The sequence below is a fragment of the Callionymus lyra genome, chromosome 13, assembly GCF_982586985.1.
Source record: "Callionymus lyra chromosome 13, fCalLyr1.hap1.1, whole genome shotgun sequence".
Lineage (NCBI taxonomy): Eukaryota > Metazoa > Chordata > Actinopteri > Syngnathiformes > Callionymidae > Callionymus > Callionymus lyra.
The window spans coordinates 15,311,073-15,338,334 of record NC_141830.1 but is presented as its reverse complement, the minus strand read 5'-3'; the positions used below and the strand labels follow the sequence as shown (position 1 = coordinate 15,338,334).

The 27,262-nt window shown below is 39.2% G+C and overlaps 1 protein-coding gene across 1 annotated transcript in view; it reads right to left on the bottom strand.

Moving 5' to 3' along the window:
• ches1 (checkpoint suppressor 1) overlaps window positions 1-26,944 on the bottom strand; it is a 69,933-nt gene extending 42,989 nt beyond the window's left edge. Inside the window, exon 1 of the mRNA XM_087806284.1 lies at window positions 26,696-26,944. The gene's annotated coding sequence lies outside the window, so the exon portion shown is untranslated. The remainder of the gene's footprint in view (window positions 1-26,695) is intronic.
• Window positions 26,945-27,262: the final 318 nt, after the last annotated feature.

The following is a 27,262-nucleotide window of genomic DNA, read 5'->3' as shown; positions in this document are numbered from 1 at the left end:
TATAAGGTGGCACTTGTTTTTGAAAATGTAGAAACCTGAATTCAATTATTAAATTCAAATATTAATTTAACTCAGGTGTGATGCCGTTTTGTATCACTTAAAAATTATGTAGAGAGAGATTTAGGTTGCTAAAGACGGCACAAACATAAGGACTTACGCAAAAGTGGAAGCAAACGATTTTGAATTCTCTGCAACAGGAACATAAGTGGATATTACATTTTAGCCCCTGAAATGTACACTAGAAAAAACACACACACACCAGAGCAGAGTTAACCAATAACTTGGCACCAAAAGAAAAGAGTCATAATGTATAATAATAAATAATGATTTTTAATTGTAAAGTAATGTATAGCGAAGTGTTTCGTCAGATTCATGAATTGAGAACAGAGACTTATTTTGGGATAAAGTGGTTACTTGAGAAAAAACCCGACATCTCTTCCATCTCATATTTGATTAAAACCCGTCGTGGACATGCACACACACACGAGCGCTCACGCACACATCTGCGAGCGGAAGGACGGCGAGCGCGGGATTAAAGCTCAGATATGTTCCGGGCCGGGCCCGTGTGGCGAGATCGCTCTCTAATCCAAGGTGATCATCCCGCCGATCTGTCCCCTCACTCTGCGTGATTGACTGGCAGCTGTCACCCATGGCAACCCTGCTGCGCCTTCACAACTGTCAGCTCGCTACAGCTCTCCCGCCGCCGTGTCACCATGGCAACAGGGCAACAAAACTCAGCTGCTCTCCTCCATCCTACTTCTTTTTTTTCCAGTTTTCTCTCCTTTTGTGTCTGTCAAGCTTCCACCTATCACTTTGTCCTCCTTCCCCCCCCCACCACCACCTCTCCGGCGGCACAGATAACTGTTCCTAACAGTGTTGGCTGTAGAGCAGTTACCGGAGCTAAATATAGAATTGTGATGTACAGCTGGTCTATGCAGAGCTGGCCAGCCTATAGTCGCCCTGCTGCTCCTTTTTTTTTCGTTACTGTCTCCGCTGGCGAGGTCTTTGATCTGCTCCGCTTTTCTTCCCAGGCTCATTCAACAAGCTGTACCTGTCTGCGGAAGCGTGTCGTCGCACCAATATTGACACTGAGCGTAATGAATTCAAATTGCCCGACGAGGACGACAACCCGAGCCGAAAATAGTGAGCGCACAATCAAAGCGATGGGTGAAGTGGAAAGGGGTGTTTGACAAGCTTTTTTTTTTTTTTTCAAGGCGCGTTCTCATCTTGCATTTACGCATGCACTCCGGCACAGACTTGTCAATGCACTCGCGCGATGCAGGAAGTAAGGGCATCGCCGTGACATCGTTCCGAAGCGGGAGTCCGCCAGAAATTGCAGAGATGCTCCCGTTCTCCCTCCGTCTCCTTCCTCCTTGTTATGTTGCCATAGCGGCGAGGGGGCCATGAAACATTACGGCTGACAGTAAAGTCATCTCATTTTACTGTTGCTATGACAACAAACTCCTCACTGTTGGGTTGGGGCCGGTTGCGAGAGCTGCCTGCCCGAGCCTCGTGCCGGAGTGTGCGTCTGTAAAGTGGATGCATGTGTGTGTCGCCATCGCTCCCATGGGCTCCCATAAAGCTTAACACACTTGCTCAGCTTTAAACAAACTTTCATGCAACTTCTACAGTGGCCCCCTCAGGACACGCCGTGAAAGGACGGAGGCAGATATCGCTCAAGTTCAGACTAAGCGATGCCTGCTGCATTTTTTTGTGTGTCCGTGTGTGTGTGTCTCTGCACGTGTGTTGAAATCATCCTCTCATTTGTCTGACAGATGGGACTCCGCTTCCCCTCTCTGCCGTCTTCTTTCTCTGGATCTCTTTTGTGTTTGCGTGCTTTGTTTTGATTTGTGTTCATCTCTGTTTGGCATGTCCACAATTGGCGTTATGCGCGTGTGTGTTTTTTTTTTTCCGGGTTTCTCTCGCTGCATAACACTGATTATAAGTACGCAACTTGATAATCCAAGGTGAGGTGATAATCCATGGTGTGTAATTGCGGCACCACGCCGCTTCTGTTTACACATTCTCAACACCCTATGGACCTAAAGTGACACAACACAATTAGACTAAATGGCTTTCTGTGATTGAAAAAAATGTCCCACTGTACATCACAAATGTTATGCTGCCATGCATACGATCTAATGTTTTTTTTTTCCCTGTGTTTGAAAATAGCCTGTTGATTCATTCATTTAATGTGGTTCTGACTTACTGGTTTTGAAAGCAAATTATTAAATCGAAGCAGGTCTGTGTTTACAGCAGGAACACATAACTGTTTCATCTTGTGATCTTTATTTTGATTAAAAATAAATAAATGGAAAATTTTCATTTTTTCCACTTATTACCATGAACTACACTTATTTTCTATTTTGACAAAGGGGCTAAATAATTGGATATAACCAAGTAGATTGAAAATTCATGTTAATATTGTGACCTATAAAAATAGTTATGTTTAACATAAGATAACGTATAGATATTATCCATGCTAACAACTATACCAGGACTTCCAGTGTGAGTTAAAATCACAGTGATGATGGATGATGAACACAAAGATAAGTGGGATGAAGCCTCAGAAAATTAAGACAATAACACAATATCACTTGGGAAAGAAGGTTTGGTAAATATACTTTTGTTTAATCCGGGATTTACATTTTTACAAGATGTTGGCCGCTTGAATTATCGAGTTTGTATCCCTGATGCTTTCAGACACACTAGTGTGTTGTCGCTGATGTTGTAAATTCCTGGTTTTATATATATTTATATGTAGTTCCAAAAATAATTAATTGGGTTACATTGTTTAACATTCCATTATTAATGCCAATGAGTGTTTTAGGAAACCCTTGATAATGGGAGAAGGATCAAACTATTACATTTTGAGCATTTAAATCCACCAATCCTTTCAAGATTTGCTACTCTCTGTAGTGCAGTAGGAGCTACAGTGCAAGTTCCTGTAATAGCTCATGTGTTTCAGAATGCCAAAACATTCCTCCAACTCTCCCGTTTGAGCTCATCATAAATGTCAACCATATGTCTCAATTAATTAAAAAAGTGTTATTGAATTATATTGATAAAATGTGCTAATGTATTATTAGAATACGAGGCTTGTAAGTAAGTAAGTAAGTAATTTAAATTTATAGAGCGCTTTTTCTACACCAGGGTCACAAAGCATATTATCGTGTTGTATTTACTGTCGTTTCTTTGAATAGATTAGTTCAGTTGGTTCCTGGACTGACTATCCCCGATTAATTCACAATATATGAACACTTTTCTATATAATACGGAATATATATGTTTATATCTAACGTGTTGAAAATGTTCAGGGTTAACACTAGATTAGGGAACATATATCAACTATTAATAACACAATTAGGCACGTACTTAATGTTAAAAATTACAAGGGTATTGTTTACAGTCAACTCCCAGGAAATATCCTACAGTAGCATTTAGTCATGCTGAAGAAGTACTTTATAATAATTAACAATATACCTTGAATACATTTCTGAATACGCCGTTAATAAACATCGATATCAGTTCCCTAATCTGAAGCATTACTGTTGCAGGAAACACAATCTTCTCAGATACTTTTGAGTGTGTTTATTCTGAATGGTTTGACCGACCCTGTCACAGAAAACCCTAAAGACTTGAGACCATGTTACTTTGGCCACTGTTCCCAAGTGTTTACCCGGAGGAAGAAGGGCTAACAAACTCCAGCGAGCGTGAAATCTGCATCCTCTAATTGACAGCATAATCATCTTCATGCTCTTGTAGATACAAGTCTAAGTCACATGCCACGATCACGTAATCCTCAGAAGATCTCTATTCCCATTTGGCCGTCTTTCCTCCCTCGCCAGCGGGTGTTTTTCGGTGTCAAATCCAGGGGATACATTTTAATATACCAGCCCATTTAACTTGTCTTTTGCCAGTGTCTGCATTTGGACTGAAATTGTATCAGCCAAAACCGACTATTAGTGAAATCCCCAGCTCATCAAGTTACAGACAGCCTGGGTCTGCCATCCAATAAAAGATAAAGAAAAACTATCAGTGCATGAATATTAAAATACAACCAGGATGGCTCATGACATTGCTGTCAGAAAAAAAAACATTCCTCCTGCTCTGGGCCTCGGCAGACTAGAGCAACTGTAACAACTTTGTCACTTTAATCGCGGCTCATGACATACGTTGCGTGTCACATCTGCACGCTATTGACTTTCCCGTCAGTCTCCGATGTACAGCCCAATAAAGCCGATGCCATGAAATAATCTGCTAGCACACCGGAATGAAGGGAGAAATCGTGGCGGAATAGTAGCTGGTGGGAGTTATTACTTTGCGGAGGGGTTAGCTGAACCTCGCGGATCCTCTGGCCATGGCGATAAAGCAGAGTGTCAGATGCACCGAGGCAAAACTAATCTCAAGTTTTGATGACAAAAGGACGACCTTTATCCCTCCTACACATGAACGAGGGGGGGCCGACTTGGGAAAATGAGAACGATCCCCGAAAAATAATAACTCCTGCTACATATATGTCAACACTGCTTGTAGTAAATAGTAGCCTTCAATTCCTCCCCACTCTCAGTCACAACCAATTTCCCTTCCTACACGACAAATATAAGGATTCCACAGCACAGCAGGACCAATCACATGCTAGAAGTTCCCATTGTGTCTTCGCTTTATGCTGTCTATGCTGTAACAGCAAGGAATTGCAATACAGGTCAGGTGGTCAGTGTTCCCCTGAGAATAGCTTGTGACCCTTCAATACTTCGCACGCTGTTTTGGCTGCTGAGCAACAATATTCCCGAGCTCAAACAAACACCGATCGCGTTAGCAATGTGGGAGAATATACACAATCTTTTTTTTCTGAGTGGAATCATGTTTGAACAACACACACTTGGAGGGAAACTGACCTCGAGAGCCTAATCAAATCAAACATGGCACTATTCATTCACCTTGAACAAACTTAAAGGTAAGAAAGAGGAAGACGTCAACTCACTTGCACAGTATCAGCCAACCCTAATGCCTTGAATGAATTTATCCATCTCTTTGCCTCTCACTCTTTCCTTCTTACTTTCTTGGAGCATTTCCCTTGGAGTCCTGTCACTTTTATTACCCATGTTCAGTACGTCGACTGTGTCCAATTCATGGTGATGTTATGACTTGGTTTTTTAGGGTGTTTTTTAGAAATGCCAGACTAGAAAAGACTCAATGGTTTAGTTAAAAGGTATATTAGTAGATATTAACAATCATGGATCTACAGTATAATATATCATTATACATGTAACTGTTTATATATGTTTAAAAATGCATTGAACTTGGAAAGATTGGTCACTCAGTGGAGTGTAAATACATTCAGAGTTCATAAACATTTTGTTTTTAAGAACCTTTGCCAGCATTAAACTTGAAAGCTGATGGAAACTTGAAAGCTGATGGATGTTTTGAATGAAGATATTTGAAGAGAAGGTGTATAAAAATAATAAAATGTATAATTAAATACATGTATAATGTAATACACAGCGTTGACTGTTTAACTCTTGTGTTGTCTCAGGGTCAAGGCGACACCAAAGACAGAAACTGGCTTTTGGAATAATGCAAGGGTTAAGTCGGGTACGTAGATTTGCCTTAGTAAGGGGCTGAAGAAAATAATATGAATGTATCAATAAGAATTCACACATTAATTACAAATGATGGTTTAAAAAGAAAATACAATTAAAAAAACAAACCTCACATTTCCTCTGAAGACAGCGGTGGAGTAGAATAAAGGTGGATTATAGACCGTACGATTTCCAAAAGGACTTAAAATTATGGAAATCATTCTTATTTAATACGTTAATATGCTATGAATTTATTGTAATAAATTGGAAATATTCTAATTTTAATGGGGATCTGCCGTCCTTGTGCCTCCTTTTGCCATAACCTAATTGAGTTTTCCGTCCCCTCTTTAAGAAATCATGCTCATTTTTACGCAATTGTCTCAAGCAGTTTGTGAGTTATATATATATATAAATATATAAAATCATAATCTATCCAAGTGGTGATAGAAAAACTTTTCAAACTTTTTGAGTTTGAATCCACCAGTGGCTCCCAACCATGGAGAAAAGTGGACTGTATACAGTATATTTATGGGAGCAGAGCTCCAGAACCTTCAAATTGAGGAATTACAGCGCACACATTAATGGGGCCACTGCTTAAGATGCAACAACACCATACGGATCCAGTAAAAAATAAAGTTCAGCGAGCAATAACTCAGAGGGGACAAATACAATGTATGCAATGGTGGAAGAAAATCAAACAGTGCTGGTGAATAATTCAAGAAGACATCCACACGGACTTCGTCTCAGAAAGTAGGCTAACCAAAAAAGCAAACAGACATTTGCATCAAGCAAACACAGGACGAGCTTAACATGATTCATCAGCAGCCAGTAATCACGGAATCACCCTCTTGAGGAACGCCAACCATCAGACACACACAAAAAAAAAAAAAACCCAAAATGTGATTGTGGAAGCTTGAAGGTGATGCATGTATGAGCAGCCCGGAGCGCCCGTGTTGGTGTGTAGAGGAAGTGTGTGTTTCTGTGTGTAGCTGGGGGACTGACTGCAGCACTCGGGTCGAGCTCAAAAAAAGCTCAAGCCCAAAGGCTCCAGACTCCCATGGTAATGGCTATGACACAGCACGGGCCCAAATTCAATCACACGTTAGTGCACGCTCGCTCAGTCTGTTGCTTGCTTGGTTGCGCACTCGGCAGGCCCTTTCTTTTCTCGGTCACTCATTTGAAGAGGTGTCAGTGTGTTGCTTAAGACAAAAAATACATATATATCACCGGCTCTACAAGTGGCAACGATTGGACCTACACAGCAGAACTAATAGGAGTGGAAAGCACCAACCACAAGAAAGTTTCAACAGAAATAAAGAACAAAAAGGAATTTATTTAGACAAGACTTGCTACATACATTTCGCCCAAAGCACCAAGACATATGTGCTGGTCCATGTCATGATGGAAATTGCCACAAAAAAAACAGGAATTATAACATGTGTGTATAATGTCTTGCTTAAATTCGTGTGGAATGGAATGTATTGTAACCTGTGCTGTATCAATAATTTTACACAAATAAAAATCATTAATAATAGTCATGCCTAACCTCTTTATATCTTCTTGTAACACAAACCTTATTTTCTTCACCTTCTAGAACATCATTTGTTTACCCGCCAAATAAAATCTTTGCTTCCCAACTTTGTCTCCAAACTTTTCAACTCGAGCTTTCCTTCTCAGGTCTTTCTCAACAACTCCAACTCTGTCGTCTTCAAATATAACATTCCCATCCCTAAACAACAACCATTTTTTAGTAAAAAAAACAACAACTTGATATCGCTATTTTATTTTTACCACCATTCCAATAATCACAAAGAACCAATACACAATGATAAGTCTCTGTATTGGCAAGAATCTGGCGATACGATACATATCGCGATATGATATAATGCGATACTGTAGGAACAATGAAATATTGTTTCTTTTAAATAATTTGATTGTAAAAAAAATAATCTTAGCATAGTAAACATTCAATGCTATTACATGCTTAACATCAGTCATATTAGATGCACATAAGTTACAGTCAGATGTGGAGAAAAAAATCAATAAGTTAAGATTTTTGTTGTGGAAAAAAACTTGGTCCACATTCCTAGATTTCATTCTGCAGATTGCATGGCTCTTATCGAAGTCGCCATTGTCTTGCTTTGTTTTAAAGCCAAAATAGGTCATAACATCAGCTTTAAAAAATATATATATATACAGTGCTATTGAATATCAATACAGTATCCTGAATTATCCTGAATTCTGAACAGATGAAAAGTAATCTTTTCATCACTGGAGTGAACCTGACCGTACTTTTAACACAGTAAACATACTTATATGTTCAGTCTAATTTAGTCTATTTATATATACTACTATGTTTTGGACCAAAATTGTTGGGTATTCACTGAGATCTTCGAAGGCCAAGAGGGTTCCCCGACTGCTGAATAAATCCCAACAGGTGTGTCTTCATCCCTGCAGGGCTCAGACTTTTTCTTTAGACAGCGAGCAAATCCCAGTTGGCTGCCTTTGCTCTTTTGCGATTTCGTAGAAAAGAGGAGTGAGAAGCGATGCAGAGGGAGAAACATTATACGGAATCAAAGTGCACAGCCGACAGCTTTGATTGTAGGAGGTGGGCGGGTCTGCGAAACTGAAGGAGAGAGACTGGGCGACGATATAACGAGGGGGTCTTGATCTATCAGGAACCCCTTGCTGAGGGGGGACCCAGAGGTTAGCCTTTCAGCTGGATGTCCCATAGCCAAAAGTAGGGCTCCGTCTCTGTGTCAGTCGGTCTCCCTCTTTTCATTCCCCCTTTGGCTTTTTCCACTTATCTTTAACAAACAGCAGCTCCGGCTCGCAGGCACTGTTGGCCCGACAGTTTGTCCCGACAACAAAAAACCATGGCAACAACTCCTGGAAGTCTAGCAGCTTCCAAATGTCCACTCGCTCTCCGGCGGATCTGACACACTTTGAGCTTGAAGCCTTTGAAATTCTAATCGATGTGCGCCACGTAAACTCGCCTGGAACCGGCGTTTGTGATCAAGCGACATCGGGAACTCAGATTTGACCAGGTCACCTTTGGTGGGGAAATTATAATTCTTTTTTTTTTTTTTAAACAAGAAGCGTGAGGCAGCAGTTTGTGTCGCCTGAATCGACTGTACACTGATTTTGCTGATGAAACAGCTCTTCTTGCATCCTTTCTCTCCTCCCCTCTTCGCATGAATGCCGCTTTTAGCTCAGTGCAGGATCAACTGCATCTCTTTACAAGTGTCTGATCTCGCTAGAAATTACAACACCGTGATAGAAGAATTATTCAAGTCGTTTGTGACAATGAAAGTGAATGATATTTAAAGAACAATTTTCGGATCTGTACCGTGTATTTTTAATAGTCGTTTTTATCATTGCCTAATACTGAAAAGCATGCTGATATTAAGTTTAAACAGACACTGTACCAGCAAACATCATAGTGCTGTGGTGCTACATTTATGACACTAAAACATAACCATGTAACACTAACAATGTAACACACACTCATGAAAATTAACTGTATTGTTACCGACTGTGACTTCAGATATGCCACGTTGCACAAGAGTTCATGTGCATTATCTACATATCATCAGCATGGAACAGAAGTACATTTGAGGAAAATCATGAAGACGTTACAATGCATATCTAAATAAAAGTATAGAGCTTTTTTGTCCATTAAAACAACTGCTAACAACATAAATAATACCTATGCTGAGGAAGCTATAAGCCTCTGTCTGCCATTAACATAAATAACTTGTAAAGTATAACATGCATAAAAAAATATTTTCTATAGCAAAAGAAACAAATTCTTTGGCGACAAAATAACTTAATTTTGAATTGTTTTAGGCCAACAAAATTCTTGCATTTTGAAAGCAATGACAATTATTTTACTGATTTTAAGAGGTGATGTAAAATAATATTCTTGATACTACTAAATCCCTCTACTAAATGTGCTATGGCTGGGTTATTGCAGGTAGTAAAAGCTATATTTCAAAATGTAAATGTAATTACTATTTGTACAGGATTTAATTTATTTTTGTGGGGGCCGAAGCAAGGTAACTCTTGCAATAAATAACCCTGTGATACTCCGCTGAAGGAAAATCGACCCCTTTAAACATTGTTTTTCCATCTAACGAGGGAGAAATCATTTGTTATAAATGATGCTCAGAGAAGTCTCAGTATCTTCTGTCAACATGAATCATTTTCTTTGAGTGAACTGGTCATATAAGGTTAAAAAAAGGACACACACTTATATTCTTGATTCCAGGGGTATTTTGAGCATTTATGGAGAAAAGTGTTGGTCACTGTGACAAACACTCTAATCTAAAAGACAGAATAGATGTTTGAAGCAGTAGATTATACGGGAGAAAGTGACATCTCGGAAAATAAGGACATTTATTCATGAAGCTTCGTCAAATCATCACTACCTTTTGAGTGGCTGAAATATTTACAAAATATAGTTTTCAGTTTCTGAAGTGCTCTTTTTATGCTAAAAATAAAGGAGAAGGAGTGTGAAAACCAAATTTGCTTTTGTAATTTGTCCCTGTGGTCCATCCAATTGGGTAAAAGTAACTTTATCGACTCGGCTCTGTCTACAAGGAACCGGCTGCAAAATCTGCAAAAGCCGTCTTGCTGAGTATACATGGTAAATGAAGGTTCTCATGGCAGACTCCACGATGAGCTGTCTTCTCTTTGTTTGGTTAAGATTTTAATAGGTTTGGCAATGAGCCTGCTGGTTAGACAACTGAGGTGTTTTATCATGAACTAGATTGTGTTTGCCTCCGGAACATTAATTTGTGTCTGACTGTTGATCGATGGAGTTTCCCTGATGGAATATTTTTCACATCTATAGCTAAATTATAAATTTAAGCAGCGTTGTGAATATCCACCTAGAGGGAAACATTTACAAAATCAATTTGATGGAACGCTGACTGTCTCCAAAGCACCCCTGAATATCTGTTAATAGACTATTATGATTCCATTCAGAAATTGTCTCGACAGATATTTTATACCATTATCTCGTTGACAGTAGATAGTTTTCACTCCCCGTCACCAGACAGACAATGTGCGAGAGAAAACAAGCTTAATTAAAAATCACCTCATGTGGCTGAAAGTGTACAAAAGCCTTTAGCGACCACAGTTTGCCACTATGTCACTCCCATTTTGACTTTGATTTTATTTACATAGTTCAATATATTTGAGTATTTTGAAGGTGACACTGAATTTAAATCACATAATCTAATTTTCCCCACTCTCTTTTGGTTGGATTAATAGAATTGAAAGCCAAATAATGCCCAAACATCAGTATAAAAAGCTGCGTGAGTCGGCTGTATCCTCTCATCCTCAGTCATCGCAGGATTGTATATTTCCGTTGGCTGTGGAGAATGTAATGCTGCCATCTATTGTCAGGAAGTCTAGTAGCTAAATGAAGAAACGCTCTGAATATTTGCTATTTAGTTATGTTAAGTTATTTCAAATACAATAATCATATTGTTTAATTTAAGAATCACTTAATTGAATTATAAACCATAAAATAACCCACAAAAATATATCAATATATACTACTTGTACTTTTGTTGCTCAGTTTTTAGATTTTATTCTTTCAAATGTATATATAGTTATTTATATATGTATGTATATATATAGATATATATATATGTTTATACTGTGCACTTTTATTGGGGGTACAAAGTAAGAATTTCATGGTACGTAGTACCTATGACAATAAACGCTTTGAATCTTGAATCTTGAATCTATATTGATTAATCGATGGGGTTTTTTCACACCAACACTTGGAGCAGTTTGTTGCAGTAGTAACTCAGGACACACACAGTAAACACGTCAATAAATCTCTGACAAATCTGTCAAGAAACTATGAAGGAATTACCAGATGGATCATCAGATTGTAATCATCTGTTCCCACTTTACTTAACCAACATTTCCTCAAAAACTTTACAGAACCACTGCATGCACTGAGAGTGCTAAGTATAAACAAACAAAATGTAACTTATTTTCAGAGCAGGTGGGCCAAACTGTAGTGAGTTTCATGAAGCAGTATCGTTCTTATCATATAGTTTGTATAGTTATTATCGGTGTCCACTAGGTGCCATTACTTCCATCTATTCTATTGAGACCTCATGTCATTTTTAAACTGAGGGCAATACCTACTGAGCTTTAAAAATACAATACCGTGTCAAGAAGTTAAATTATTTCAATTTCACAGCTAAGTAAGCAAGTATGTTACAATAAACTAGAAACAATTAAGACTATATTTGGTTTCATTCCGCGTTAAAAAGTGATTATTTTCAGGTTTGCATTAATGAAATAACAGGGAAAAGTCGAATCCGAAACCGTATGTTTACAACTCCTCCAGCATGTCTCATCCATTAACGGCGAAGAATTGGAAGTGAACAAGAAAGGCTTGAACCACGCGTAGTAATAACAGCATGGGACAAGGGAGAAAGGAATAGAGAGTGGGCGAAGAAGACACAGGATACTTATATCCTTGGGTCATTAGCAGCATTTCAAAGTCACCGCGCCTTTCAGCGTATGCTGGTTGACAGGCCCTGCCAGCAGAATTAGAGATGAGGGATGATGCTGGTGGGATTAGATGTGAAACTCTGGTTTTGAGACTTGCCTTTATCCACCATCACATAAATGTATAGAACCAAAAATATATAGATATATAGTTAGATAGATATATACACAACGAAAAAAAGGTATTTAATGTATTGACCAGAGGTGTCTTGATATTATCTTCCCACCGTTATTTAAGACTTATTTTATCATTCTCCAAGTATGGGCTTCTTATTTACCTTTACCTCTACAACAGAAGCACGTCGTACTGGCTTCTGGGTTACTGCAAAAGTAACTCTTTTACATTAAAGTTTTCTCGTCCTTGCCTGACATCCCAGTACGCCGGTACAGTGTGACGTTTTCATCCACCTAGCACTGACGCACCCCTGCGATCGGAGTTGTTAAAAAAAAAATGTAGATCCCATGGCAACAGTTCTACTTTGCATCGTCATATTTTATGTCGGAAAATCCAAAACTTTCTAAAAGAAAACGCGACAATCTGGGGAAATGTACTTTTGGTGTTACCTCGATGCATTTTTCAAGATGCATTTTTGGAAAGGTCACATTACAGTTAGTCCCGATACATTATTGAAGTGTTTTCGGAAGCTTTTCCTTGGTCACGACAAGTACCTAAATCGAGGGTTTCGAACTCAACTAGCCAGGGGAGCCACACATGAGTAACATTTATGTCAAGACTCTTTTAGCAATTTCATTGATACAAAATAGATTTTGTTGTTTAATGTTTGATGGATTTTTGTGTGGTTTAGATGCTAATTTGGACTATTTTCGTCATATTTTATGTTTGTTTTTTAAGGAATTTGTTCCATTTTAAAGATAAAATGAAACAATTTAAATGATAACATATGTTTTGCCTGCATTTATCAAAACATTAAAAGAAGGGCCAGAAAATGTAAGTAAGTCAAGGGCCACGAGTTTAATGCCCCTCTTGCTAAATTGAAACTTGAAAAATCGACACATTAAACACATTGAAAAACTACATTTTTATGTATTTATCAACTGATTAAAAATAAGAAGCTAATAATACAATGTTTCTGCAATTGTGGATAAACCAGTATAAATATTAAGTGTTACTGAAAAGTGATTTTAAAAAAAGAACAGAAGCACATAAAAATAAAGATAATAAATCAAGAGGAATCCGCTTCACATCTCTGATACATTGGTTCTCAGCTGATAACTACAGTATTTTGGAAAATACAAGAGTCTGCAATAACCAAAACAAGGTGTTCAATAATATTTTCTAAATGTGCAAAAATGTGGATTTTAGTTCCAGGTTCGGATATATGCATTGTACTAAAAATATGCTCATTTCTGGATAGTGAAAGGTCTTGAGATCTTGAAGTGTCGTCTGATGAAGTAAAGGAAAGAAAGCCAAATACACGTCTTAAACCAGATAAATCTACAAGTGGGAGTTTCTAGCCAGCCATTAAACTTACTCCAAGACTTAACATCGCAGAAGTCATTCTATCGAAAGGGAAAAAAAAAACCCGACAAGGACAGCCCCATCGGATGATCAATGGAGCAATGGAGAATATTCCTCGGATCCAAGATGTTCCAATCCTTTATGTAATGATGAGGGGGAAACTGCCGTTACGTCGTATTCTTGCAAGGATTCTCTGAGAAGAGTCAATAAACCTTCCACATTCACATTAATTGCTTCATCTCTTTGGCTCTTTTTTTTTTTTACAGCTGTTTCCCACACCCACCTCTCGCTTTCTCATGCTACATTCAGAGCATGAACACTCAGAGTCAGCAAGTCTGGACACAGCTGCTGAATATTCAACCCTTTCTCTCGCTCTCACCCCCACCATCCCTCCCTCCATCTCACACCTGAAACCTCCCTCGTCTCGGCATGTGCCGCCCCGGCTCGCCACGAGCCTCGCCGCTGCCCTGGCTCTCTACGCTCCACTTTCATTAAGGGGCTCCTCTGATAGCACTTCATATAACACTTAATCATCATAACAATAAGAGCAGTACCATTCTCTCCCTCTCGCCAACAAATCACCTTGAGGGGCCGGTCTGAGAGAGAACCCTCGCTAACTGATGTCATTACACACCATCACTATGATTGGCTCAGACATTGTAAGAAGAAAAAAAAAACCTGGCCCCAGGTTTCTAAAAAAAAAAGGGCATCCAGGTCGGACAGTCCAAGGACGTTCCTCCGGAACACCAGCACTACATTAGCGCAACACGTTGACGGGCACAAAGGACTTCCCTGGGAAGCAGATTATGTGTTTGGCTTTCCAAGTCAAAAGAGAGATGAATACGACTATTGAATGAGGGGAGGGAGCGTTCACTATCTTTTTTTTTTTCTTTTTTTTTTTTACATGAATGGATCCCCAGGAAAATGACTTCACTCTATTCATGTCTGCAATTTAACAACAGGGTGTACGTTTATGACGGAGACGGTTATTTCTAGCATTGACATCAATCTTTTCATGGGCACATTTGAGTTTCTACTCACTCAATTGAAGATGTTTAAAAGAGATGTGTTAACATGAGCCGTTTCTTTGAGCCGCAGTCGACTGTCCATTTGCTGCGTGTGTTAACTAGCTAATTGGTTAATGGTTTGTAGTTATTTATTTTGATATCAAAATTCATGTTATTATCTTTATAAAAACAACTATGAAATCACAGGTCACAGAATTTATGCATCCATTATCTTCTTCAACGTCACCAAAGGGTTTAAAAAGAAAACTAATAATTAAGAAATTGTTCATCCAGTGGTTTTAATAGTACTTATATTTGTTGATAAACAAGGATTCTACTTCCTTCTACTACTACTAAAACAATGCCATTTACCATTTTTCATGGAAACAAATTATTTTTCAAGCGATTCAAATTGTTTAAAAAATAGCATTTCATCTGAAGAAACATATCCTCATCATCCTATTTAGAAACCTTTTAGTTATTTTTGCAACAACAATTTACCTACATCTGGGAAGTCGCACATCAAAGTCATTATCTTGTGAGCATGTTTTAGTTATTTCATTCATAAATGTTTGCCTTTGATACTATACATATACATGTGAAAACGACAAGTATAATATCTATGTATCCGGCAAATATTTATTGTGAGCCACCTCACAGTGGTTTGCAAAATGGCCATCATTAATGACTAGGTAAACTAGCATATTGTAGTATTTCATTATGACAAGATCTTTTTTTTTCCAAGGAGGCACTTTCCTACTTAAAACCTTGGCTCCCAAAACTGTTTGATTGATGTGATCTGCTGTCTGGGATGTCACTTAAGGAAACCGTCTTTGAAGTAGCTGTATCTAAGTCTTAAATAAACTGTGAGATGGATATAAATCATGAGTTTTGTATCAGAAATTATACTTGTATTTTTCACATGTTAGTATAGTATGAAGGGCAAACATTTATCAATGAAATAACGAAAACGTGCTCACAAGACTGTTGATGTGCGACTTCCCAGACGTAGGTAAAGTGTTGTTGTTCTTGGCAAAAATAAAGGTTATAAATAGTATGACCGTGTATCATGTACCCTTGAGGCAACAGTTTTCACATAGAACTCAGGAAAACTGACGAGACACAAAAAGGCATCTTAAGAGTGATCCAGTGCAGTTTTGTAAAGCTGGATGGAAGTTCTTGCCGTGTCCTCTAACTTAATGCAAACCTGACCTTGTGTGTCTGCGTGCATATTTAACACAAATTGACTCCATGTTGTTATCACGCAAGAGATAGTGACAGCGTGCCGTATTATGTTGTCGCGGGTTCGTGCATAGATGAGCAGTGACGGCTGCTTCACACGGGCGACAAACGCACAAACAAATGCACACAGTTGAACGCACAGTAAAAATGGCAGCTGTTCCCAGTTGCTATGCAGCCCGCTCACCCACCTCTCGGATAAGACACACATCCGTGCCCACATACGCACAAGCCAGAGACAGTAACGCCACATTAATCGGCGGGGTCAAGAGGTCACAGGAGTGTGGTGTAAAAGTGGTATCCGCCGATGATTGTTGTGACTCATGTCGTTTGTTTAGGTTAGTAATGAATGTTCAGCATCCGTTTGGTGATTCATACACTCTTGTGCGTTGCTACGTTGGAGGCAGCACGGCGCCGTAGAGGTCACTCGACCTTCCTGCTGCAGGTCGTTGAAAGTTTGAGTCAAGCTAGAGGCAACTGGGGGGAATCTGTCTTTTTGGGGAAAAGTAGGAATCTGGTCTAGATAATGAAGAGTGCGTTTTTTTTTGTTTTTTGTTTAAAGCCAAGTCGATGATTCTTTACAACTAGGTTAGAAAATCGTATTTTTTAAGGGAAATAAATGCATTTATATGAAGTAAAATAACTTGTTAAAAAGACATACTGTTCATGACTTCTTAATTCCTAATAATTATGGTTGTTGAGTGTAGTATTTATGTTTTTTTTATTATTATTATTTTAAACATGTCTGATTCATGTCCGAGTTCACAAATTATGGCAGGAAAATTGAATAACCAGGGGACCATAAATACACCGGCAGTCGTGTTGGGACATGAAAAAACTATATTTATGTACCTTTGGGTCTTTTGTATTATAAAGGAATCAATTGATAAGTGGGGAAATTAAATTCCATTTTAGGAAGGTATATAAAAATATAAATGTATGTTCTTGAATATATAAGTAAATAATAATAAAGATGAAGTAAAATATGAATAAATAAAGATCACATCATTATTAATACCAATGTATTTATCTGGTATTATAAAATAAACTCAATTTTAATTCAATTCAATTTTTTCAAGGTTCTTCAGTAGTGATTTGTCGATGAAGCTTCATGAAACAGTGTCAAGTTGTTTAGATGTCAGTAGGTGGCGCCATAAGTTTAGAAAAAATCTGATGTTTAATTTGTTAAAGTTGTTAAAAACAAAGGAAAATAATGAATACAATGACACTGCTTCATGAAGCTTCATCATCAGACCATCTCTTGTCTTCAGTTTCCCACTTCATTCCTGCTGTTTGCAGATGATGTGTTAATGTTGCTCTCTCAAGCCATCGTCCTTCAGTCTTCTCTGGGTAGAATCACAGCTAAATGTGAAGTGACTGGGATTGGAATCAGCTCCTCTAATTCTGGGATCATGGTCCTCAGTTAGAAATGGCTTATATGTCCAAAGTAAATAAACTCTACATATCCATAATGACATCACTGTATCAATAAGCTGTATTTATTTAAATAAATCAAAGAATGACAACTTGTTTTTATATTTTAAGATCATTTTAAATGGCTTGAACAACAATAAATGTAATATATATATATATATTATATTGTATTTAAATGCCACAACAGAAACTTTAAAACACATGGATCATCCTACAAGCTCAGTTAGAATTTATTAGAAGATTAATACAGGCGTGGAGTAAGCGTTATAATACAATAAATATTATTTTAAGTTTCCTTTAATGTCATTTTACGTTTTATGTTTATGTTATATTCCGTTTATGAGAATAAATCCAATGACCTGATCCCATGATGTCAAACCAATGAAAGAAATGCTGTACATGCCATTTTCCAAAAATCAATAATAGGTAGGAAGAAAAATAAATCCGTTTAAAAGCCTCGGCTTGTAGCGCACATATTTGCTTTGGTTAGTGATTTCACATGTCAAACCCTTAGCCTCCTTCTTTTTTCCACTGTGAGCGGCGGAACAAAAGCAGAGATGGCAGCGAGACGTATCTTTAAAAAGAAACTGCACAGTGGTGTGGAATAATTTGGTAAACTGTCACAGAGAGCGAATCCTATCTCAGAGAATGCCAGTCTCACGGACACACACTTACACACACACACACACACACACACACAAGTTGGGTGTTTACATCATACAGGAAGGTATTTTTTCCCTTCATGCTGCCAGGGAACAGACCCACGCACGGACACACAGACGCTGACTCAGGCATTAGGACTCCATGGTACTTAAATGTCCATATGTCTTGTAACTCCTGTAACTTTCCCTAACACTTGTCATGGCGTGTGTTAACGTTTCTAGCCGAGTGTTGCGTTTGCTTGTAAGCATGTGGTGGTCCGAAGTAATGGTTACAAGGTAAATAAGAGAATGCTGAGGGATTTGTTATTACACTGTTGTGTGTGTTAGTTTTGGGGTTTCTTTGAAAAATGCAGCAGTGTGTGTATATCACTTTTGTTTGTGTACCCAGGCTTGTCAAATGTTTCCCCTTACTATTGAACACTGGCTGATGACAGATTTTTAACCAAGAAGTTTAGAAAATCACAATTCTTTCTTCTATGAGCGTGAACTTCATTTCCCCTCAAACAGCAGGAACATATGTTCTCATCTTTAAACAATGCATTATCCAAACTCATTGGTGTGAACAGCAGAAGAATTTTCCCCTTCTGGTAGGGAATAAAGAAAGGTCAAACAGTCACGGACGGGACACAACAAGCAGACGAGTTTGGAAAATACTCAGCAACAAGTAGCGACCGATGACTATCACCAGTCTCAGTGCATACCTCCGCCAATGAGCCAATTATGCATGGCTTTAAAAAACAAGTCAAACTCACTCCTGAGGGTAGGGGTTGAAAGATTGCACCACCAAGTAAGTAGCAATGGCACTACAGAGCCTGGTAAAACACAATTTTAGTGACATGAAAGTTGATGTACATTATTGGTTTTACTCTACACTGTGTTTTATAAGGTCAACTGTTTCAGATTTTGCTAGTGCTGCATGTGCAGCAGAGCTTAAAAAGCGCTACAAATAAAATGTGAAAACATTATAGAACTTCCTTGAATCCAGATTTAACTCCAGAATGACACCGAAGTCCCTTACAAGTTACCTCGTTTTTTAAGTTATGCAAAACACACAACCAATCTGCCATGGAGGTTCTGGGATCGTCAGTTTGTATCTGTTTTGTAGCCATAGTATTTTATTTATATATATATATATAAATATATATATATAAATATATATATATAAATATATATATATATATATATCCAAAAACTGTATATACACATACATACATATATATATATATATATATATATATATATATATATATATATATATACATACAGTTTATTTATAGAGTTGTAACTACTGATTTCTGAACATCAGCTTCAAAAGCTGCTAGGGTCAAATGTATCCTCTCGTCCTCAGTAATCGGCGCAATCTCTCAGGATTGTATTGTTCTTTCTCTAAAGGATGGAACAACTGATGCCATATAGCGGTCAGAAGTTTAATTGCAACACAAAAACAATGTTTGCATTATACTTGAGATGAAATTTTTAAAAAGAATACATAAAGAGAAGTTTTAAACGCAAGCAGTAATCTCTAAAGTTAGGTTGCGAAAAAATTGTGAGGAAATGAGTGACTTGGTGGATGTCTGCACTCTCGGAGTGCTCTTCCAATCACTTGCGCCGTATAAAGGATGATTCCTAAATGTGGTTCCGCAGCTCCAAAGTAGCGTCTAACTTCCAGGGACAGGAATAGCTGTTGGGTTTCTGCAGCGCATTATATAAAGCAAATAGATCCTGAGGTCATTTGTGTGTGCACAGACACACACACACTCGTGACATCACTGTAACTAGCCAGAAAGAAGTGAGTAAGAGAGAAGCAAGCTGACGTCATCCCATTCACTCAATGTCAATTACGTAATCCCAGAGTCCAGCGCCTGCAGGACAGGCATGATGTGTGCTTTGGTGATGCCAAGCGGGGCAGGAAAAAAAGTGTAATCGCGATCCCATGTGCGAGCCGAGAAATAAAGTGAGACATGCTGATGAAGTCATGAGCAAAAGGGGGCGGGCGGAGGAAGGTCCAGTGTGCAGGGGGGGCGTGGCAACTGTGTCACGGTGGGAATGTTTCGGGCAGAGGTGGAGTCTCGGGGCCAGGCCCCTGCCAGGGACATTATGCAATGCCGAGCTAAGCTTTGTCCAAAAAAAAAAAAAAAAAAATCGTCATGAAAGGCTTTGACTCCTCATAGGAATGTACACGGATCTGAGGTTCAGCTGCACGGCTCAAGCGCACGCTACTAAAGTACAGCCATAAACTATGGTACCTAAGGACAGGATATCCTCCCGCCCACGTCTGAGCGTTGCCTGGATACCGGAGCAGCGTCACCGCCTGCATGCATGCCTCCGCGGCTGGAGACAAACACACACGTTCCAACATGAAGACAGCAACACAAACATCAACTCCTTGAACTCCGGAGCTCCTTGAGAAAAGCACCTGATAAGCGAGCCAAGGCAGAGGCGAGCCGCGACTCACCACAGCTGCCCTCCTATTCATCAGCTGCGGATTTAAACCAAACATGACATCAGCTCTTGTAAACATGGACAACTTTTCCCCTATTCATAAGCTCTATTTTTGTAACCCGCTGCCGTCCTTTTTTGTGCACTTGCGGGGCTGCCCTGTTTGTGTGTTGACGTGCAATGCTGCGAGGACGCGAGCGGCGATGGCTCGGCGAGCATCAGTGGATCGAGGCTAATTGAGAAGAGGTGCTCAGCGCTGTGGACAATGAGTCTATTTGAAATCTGCAGGAGGCCCATTGAAGACGATTATACCCTCGGGGAGAAAGACAGGCCTCTTTCTTCTGCACGGCTTGTTTTTCAACTATTTTTTTTTTTAAAACAGCTCCTTCATATCTGAACGATCGAAAACAATTTATTAATAATATTGACATCTCAATACATCCAACCCTCTTAAGAGGCTAATGGGAGATATGCAGCAATAACCATTTTGAAGAAAGTACTTTCTAGTGAAAAGTTTCTTCGGTCGATACACAATAAAAAAAAAATGCTACACTTTCCAGGCAATTATAATAACTATGGACAATTTCTTAATGTCTGGAGAGTTCCAAACATTACAAACTTCAGTCAATATGAATCATATAATAACAATGCCTAATATATTAAACTACATAAAAAAAAAAAAACTAATGATGGTTACATGTTCCGAAACTTTTTTCTTTAAATGACATCACAGACATCAGATCACTCAAACCATTAAAGGAGCCAAGGAATATACAGTGAGCAGGCCAGCCAACCAAACTTTTTAGTAGTTAGATTGGGTGAGCACAGGCTAGATACCATCATCTCTTTCTCAGAATATACAGTTTAACTGTAAAAAAAATATTTTTTTTATGTTCAGTCAAGTTTTTTAACTGAATGATATACTTGCCATTGTAGCTAGATAACATAGCACCTGGTTCATATTGAAAACAATAATAACAAACAGGGATTTAGGAAACATTTTTCCATGTTATTTGTGTTTTATCTTTTGTGCCAAAATAATCATAATCTTGACGAGCAAATTATGTTTGAAGGACAATATGCGCTTTCCACTTTCTTTAAGAGATTCGACAAATAATCTTGAGCTTAATTTGTTTAAGAAATACAGCAACAATAGTTCCATATTGGAGGAAGTAGATTACTTATATTATAAGACTTGTAATGCCTGAATTAAAAATATATATTTAAGTATCAGATCCAAAATTAATTTATTTCAAAAAAAATATGGAGTTGTGACTTTGTTAAGTTTACTGTCCAGTCGACAACTTTAAGTTCCAAGTGTGGAAAAGGTACCTGGATATGGTAGATGCATAGATAGGTGCAACTTTAACTAGCATTAAGGAATGGTGGAGATCATGTGTTAGTGCTAGCATTGGATTGTTTATTTCTTTGTAAACATAACGTTTAAAAGGTTACGGTTAGGTGAAAACTAGGCTAGGTTGTTAGCCGTTAATGTTAGTTCCTAGACTTCTTTTTGTCCAATACTTTTCCTCAATCATTGATGTTTTATTCATTTGATTGTAAACCATGTTTTAAGAAATCATGTTAAAGGGTCTGCCAGACAGACTGATCGATAACTTTATTTGGGATGGTTTAAATACTGTCTAGTGTTGCCGGACACAGGAGATCGGTTTGAACTTTTGTCTTGAAACTTCTCAATCTGGTAAAAAACAAACTGCCTGAGACAAACGTACTCTAAGCACATAACTTGAGTAGCATTTCAGAGCTGAAGAGATTCCAAATAAATATGAAACGTTACGTCTTAACACAACATTTAAAACGATATTTGTCTTCTGTGCGTTATTTACCATGCTGCTTTTATTGACAGTTCCGGCGTGGAGACAGACGTCTGTTTTTGTTTGGGTTTTTTGTCAACAACACAACTTGCAATGCTTAATCTTTGACAGAAAGCTGTTACTCCACAGGCAAATTCCACCAAAAAAAAAAATAGCACTTCCCTCATCTCTATTGTTGCTAGGTTACAGGAACTCTCAGAAAGCTCCACCATGTTCCTTCCCGAGGTCTACCTTTGACGGATTTCACCATTATGGACCCCTTTTTTTCCTCCAAGATGATGCGCTTCTCTCTAGTAAATACTCAGTAAGCAAGAAATATTCAATACTTTTGTTTAATATGTTCCTATAATTTTCTTATCCATTCATTTTCATTTGGATATCCACACCTTTATTAATTTAGTTATGAATTTATGTGCCTTTTAATGACAATTTTCCTCAGTTTTCATCCATCTTTGACCACTGAGGTCAGCTTTTCTGCCTTTTTTTGGCCTGTCCAACAAGTTCTGGGTCTCTTTCCAGTTGGAAAAGTCTGGAACGATTCCCAAAGAAAGCTGTCTAGGAAGACTTTAAAAAAGTACCCAACCACCTTAACCATCTTCTTTAGATGTGCAAGACCAGTGGTTCAACTTTGAGTATCTTTCTAATGACCGAGCTCCTCACCTTATCTCTATGGGAGTCCAGATTAAGTATCGAAAATCTTGAATATATGTGACAATCTCATGCTCCATCTTTTTCTCACAAGATACTTGGGCAGAAATCTCTCCTCTTAAATGGACAATCAACCAATTTCCAAATGAGAACCGAGGTCTCAGATTGAGAGGACAAGCTCATTTACTAAAATTCCCATTTTTGTATTACTTTGGAGAGACTGACAAGTATTCATCAGTTTCAAAAATAACCCAGAGTTACTTGATATAATAGTTTCAAGATCACAATCTTCTGTTGCTTCATATAAACCTCTCCACCAAATTTGAGTGTTCTTAAAATAACAAAAACTCGTTTGTAGTAGGAAGATGAAAGTTTCCTTCTCAAGCAGTTTTAAGTCAAGTCTTCACCGACTCATTAAAGATTGGTTAATAACCGCGTACACTTTTGATTTTCCCCGACAAATGAGTGTGAAGAATTTCTTTAATTAGTTTGACTATACTTAGTAAGCTCGGATCCGGTGGGAATGGAAGTGGCAGCGGAGGATTCATGATCTAATGTACTTAGAGAGAAGTGGCTTTCACTAGGAGGAGTGCCGGCAGTTAACCGAGAACATAGAAGGATTCAATGTCAACACAGGATGAAAAAACCTCTCGGAAATATATGCTTCAGAAAACAGACGTATCCCGAAGGTACGAAACAGGGAAATAAATGAAGAGTTAAGGCTAATTGACGATGTCCCCTGAAATGGAAACTTGCTAAACAACACGTTTTATGAGCAAAAAACGGCATCAATTTACTCGACGAATCCAGGCGACGGATTCACCTTCGGGATATGAAGAGATCGCCAGCATGAATCTAGGAGTTAAATACAAACTTAAGATAGTATAGTAGCGACGAATCTCAACAGAGGCTCCAAAACATTTGGGAGTGCAAGGTCGAGCAACAAGTCAGCAGATGTCCACACATCTCAGCAGGCCAAATTTGTCAGTATTTGTAAACTTCCGGCGAGTTTAGAACGTTTCCCATGATAACCCAGATGTGCTCGTGAAAAACATGTTGTGAAAGTAACATGGAGAATGAGTCGGGAATATAAACGACTTACAAAGCAGCAACGATATGAACGTTTTTGTCACGATGATGCATGAACAGCGAGTGATTTTGAACAGTGTTTGCTGAATCAATGCTCTTGAGTTTCACAGGCATTCTGAGGTCACCGAGGATTCTCCAGCCCTGGTGTTAAATATCAGTGCTGCCCTGCATCAAGATGACCTCACTGCCATGTTCAGTTCAGTACATCAATCACGGCTGCACGGTGTGATCCGTACAATGTTGAGCTTCCAAAACTCCATATATCGGACATGATCTTGTATATCATGCAACGTTCAGATGCAACGTTTACATATTCTATCTTTCAAATATTGTTTATTTTGAAAATGTAATTGCTTTGGTTCAGGACTCGTCATTTATAGCATGTTCTCACTATAGCATTATACATACTTTTGTACATATACAACACATATTTGTGAAAAATTGCTGTATTTGCTGTGGTTATTGGAAAAAAACAATTTCCCGAAGGAGACTTCCTGAGGGATCAATAAAGTTCTACCTTACCTTACCTTACCTTACTTTAGCACAAAAAAAGGTTAAGTCCAAATAACAACACTAAGGTATAGAAAAAGCAGCTCAATTGGGTGGAAGCTGTGGTACTTACAAAGGCACTGTTTACTTAAATATAATTCACAAAAACAATGCACAAAAAAGTACAAATAAAAAGGATGAATGAAGCAACTTAAGCAAGTTATATTTTGAGTTGAAGTGGTCACGAGGACTCGACGAATATAGCCTAAAAAAGCTGCATCTAACCTGGTCCGTGTAAAGGAATTCATCGATCAATCATCGCAACAACAATCGACAATTAACAGGCTTGTTTCATAATGTCCACATGAGGCTAAATATATCTACGCCAGAAGTTCAACCCGGATTTATTGAAAGTCTTTAACTGACGCGAACAACAAGTCCAGAGCCGTACAATAGCGTAAACAACGCATCCGTTTCCTCAATTTAGCACAAAATGCATTTAAAAAAACAACGTATATAACGACTCACGACTACAGATACGAGACACATTGACATCCGTTTGCCACATTTCGTGGAAGTTCATCGAGCTAAACCAACTTTTTATTTTTAGCCAACTGTTGATTTCTGCCTTTTTAATTTGAGCAAAAAGAACTCCCTTTTTTTCACTAACACAGAATCTGGGATATGACCATAAAAGGACCCGCCATTCTCTCTCGACGCGTCATCATCTGAATGTTTCAGAAGCATCGAAAATAGAAGGTTTTTTTTTCCACGCTGCACTTTTATTAGAGGTTTTTTCTACCATTCATGCTGAGTAAGTCAGAGGCTGGTTTGTCTGACGCCTTCATCCCAACACTATTCATTTCATTCACACATGAATTATGGATCCATTATGGGCTGTTTTCGCAGCGACGAGGGAATCAGACGAACAACAGTGGTGGCGAGGGGAGCGCCGACCCACTGAGCCATCCATACCAATTATCTCTAGTGTCGAGGGTGGAGTCTGAATCCAATATTCAATTTACTCAATTCACTCCCCTTCGTTGGGAGTTTCCAAAATAAACAGGCGAAGGGAAAAAGTTTGGCGGCGGATTTCCACGACAAAAAAGAAAGTGTAGCGTCCGAGACGAAGGGGGTTCAGGGGGCGGGAACCTCCATTGAGCGCCAGCCATGGGGGGTCAATATGTGAATGAACGTTTGCCTCGGAGGTGAATTATGAATGAGAGCACTCTGAGCACTCCTGGAGAGAGCATGTCAGCCCCTGTCTCCTTCACTCAGTCTCCGCCACTTTCTTTCTCCTCCTCCTCCTCCTGTCCTAATTCTCCATCATCATCCCTTCTTCCTCTGTTTCATCTCTTCACTGCCCGGATTAATCTCCTCATCTGGCTCATCTGGGTTTTTTTTTTTATCTTCTTTCTGTCTTTTATTCATCCCTTCTTTCCAGTCCAAACCAAAATCAGCATCTTTTTTCCCGGGCGTCTCACAAGGTAGACGCACAACAACAACTGTCTGTCTGATCAGAAGATTCAATTTCCCAGCACATGCATATTTACGAAGCCACACACACACCGACACACACACACACTCAAAAAAAATAATGCAAAGCAAACAGTCCTGCACGTGCAGAGGCGAGACACATGCAATAATTGAAAAAAAAAACGCTCTCAGGAACTGACACACTCATTTCTCCCAGCTGTTCTGCTGGCCACTGACTATGTGTGTGTGTGTGCGTGTGTGTGTGGTGTGTATTCGTGTGTGTGTAATCCAATGTGCTGCTGCTCAGCCTGTGCCACGCTTTTTCCCTCTGTTGCTGTGCGTCTGATCAGATCTGCCTCCTCAACCTGTTTGCCGTCCACGCGCACGCACACACACACACACACACATATATATATATAAACAAATATATACACTTTTTAAACGCAACAAAAAAAACTACTTATCAAACCAAGCTTTGGGTAAAAAAAAAAGCACAAGCTGTTTTGGTGAAGTGTGTGTGCGCGTGTGTCAACTCTGCTGACGCACGCACGCGCACACCCCAACTTACTTGAGAAGTACCAGGGACTGGGATCACGTTGTTCCCTTAAAAAGAAAAAAAAAGTACGCACTCCCTGTGATCCCTTCACTCCAGTTTTCAACGGCCACACGCACGGCGCGAGCAGAAACAATTCCCTGAACTCTGCACTAGTTTGACAGGCGGGCGTAGGGGTAAAAAAAAAAAAAAAAAGGTAGTGACGCGACAACATGAAGTCACCTCAGAATCCTCCTGACGCGTCTTCACTCGCGGACTTTTTTCCTCTCCTCCTCCTCGCGTCCTTCCGTCCTTCCTTCCTTCCTCTCCTTCCTTCCTCTCCGCTTCTCGGCTCCTTGGTCACTTCCCAGCGTTTCCTCCGCGACCCTCCATATTCGCCCCTCGTTTCTAGCGTACGTACCTGCACACACACACACGCACACACACACACGCACACGGGCCGCTGCGTTCCTATAGTCTCTCTCACTTCTGTGTTTATCTGAGCTCCCTCCCTCTCTCTCTCTCCCTCTCTCCCTCTCTCTCTCTCTTTCTCGTGTGTGAGTGTGCGCGTGTGTGCGCGTGTGTGGATTTGTGTATTGGTTCCTCGGCCTCGGCCCCCTCCGTCCCCCCTCCTCCCTGAGCCCGCCCCCGGGTCCTAGCGCCTGCCCTTTTCAGTGGACGACTGCGATTGTGTACGGAAGGTGACGTCAAAGATCGTCTATGGGTTCGACAGGACGTTTGTTTTTGCAAGAGAAATTGACGAATGAAAACTAGAGTAGGGGTTGTCAGGATAAAATGCGTTTGTATATG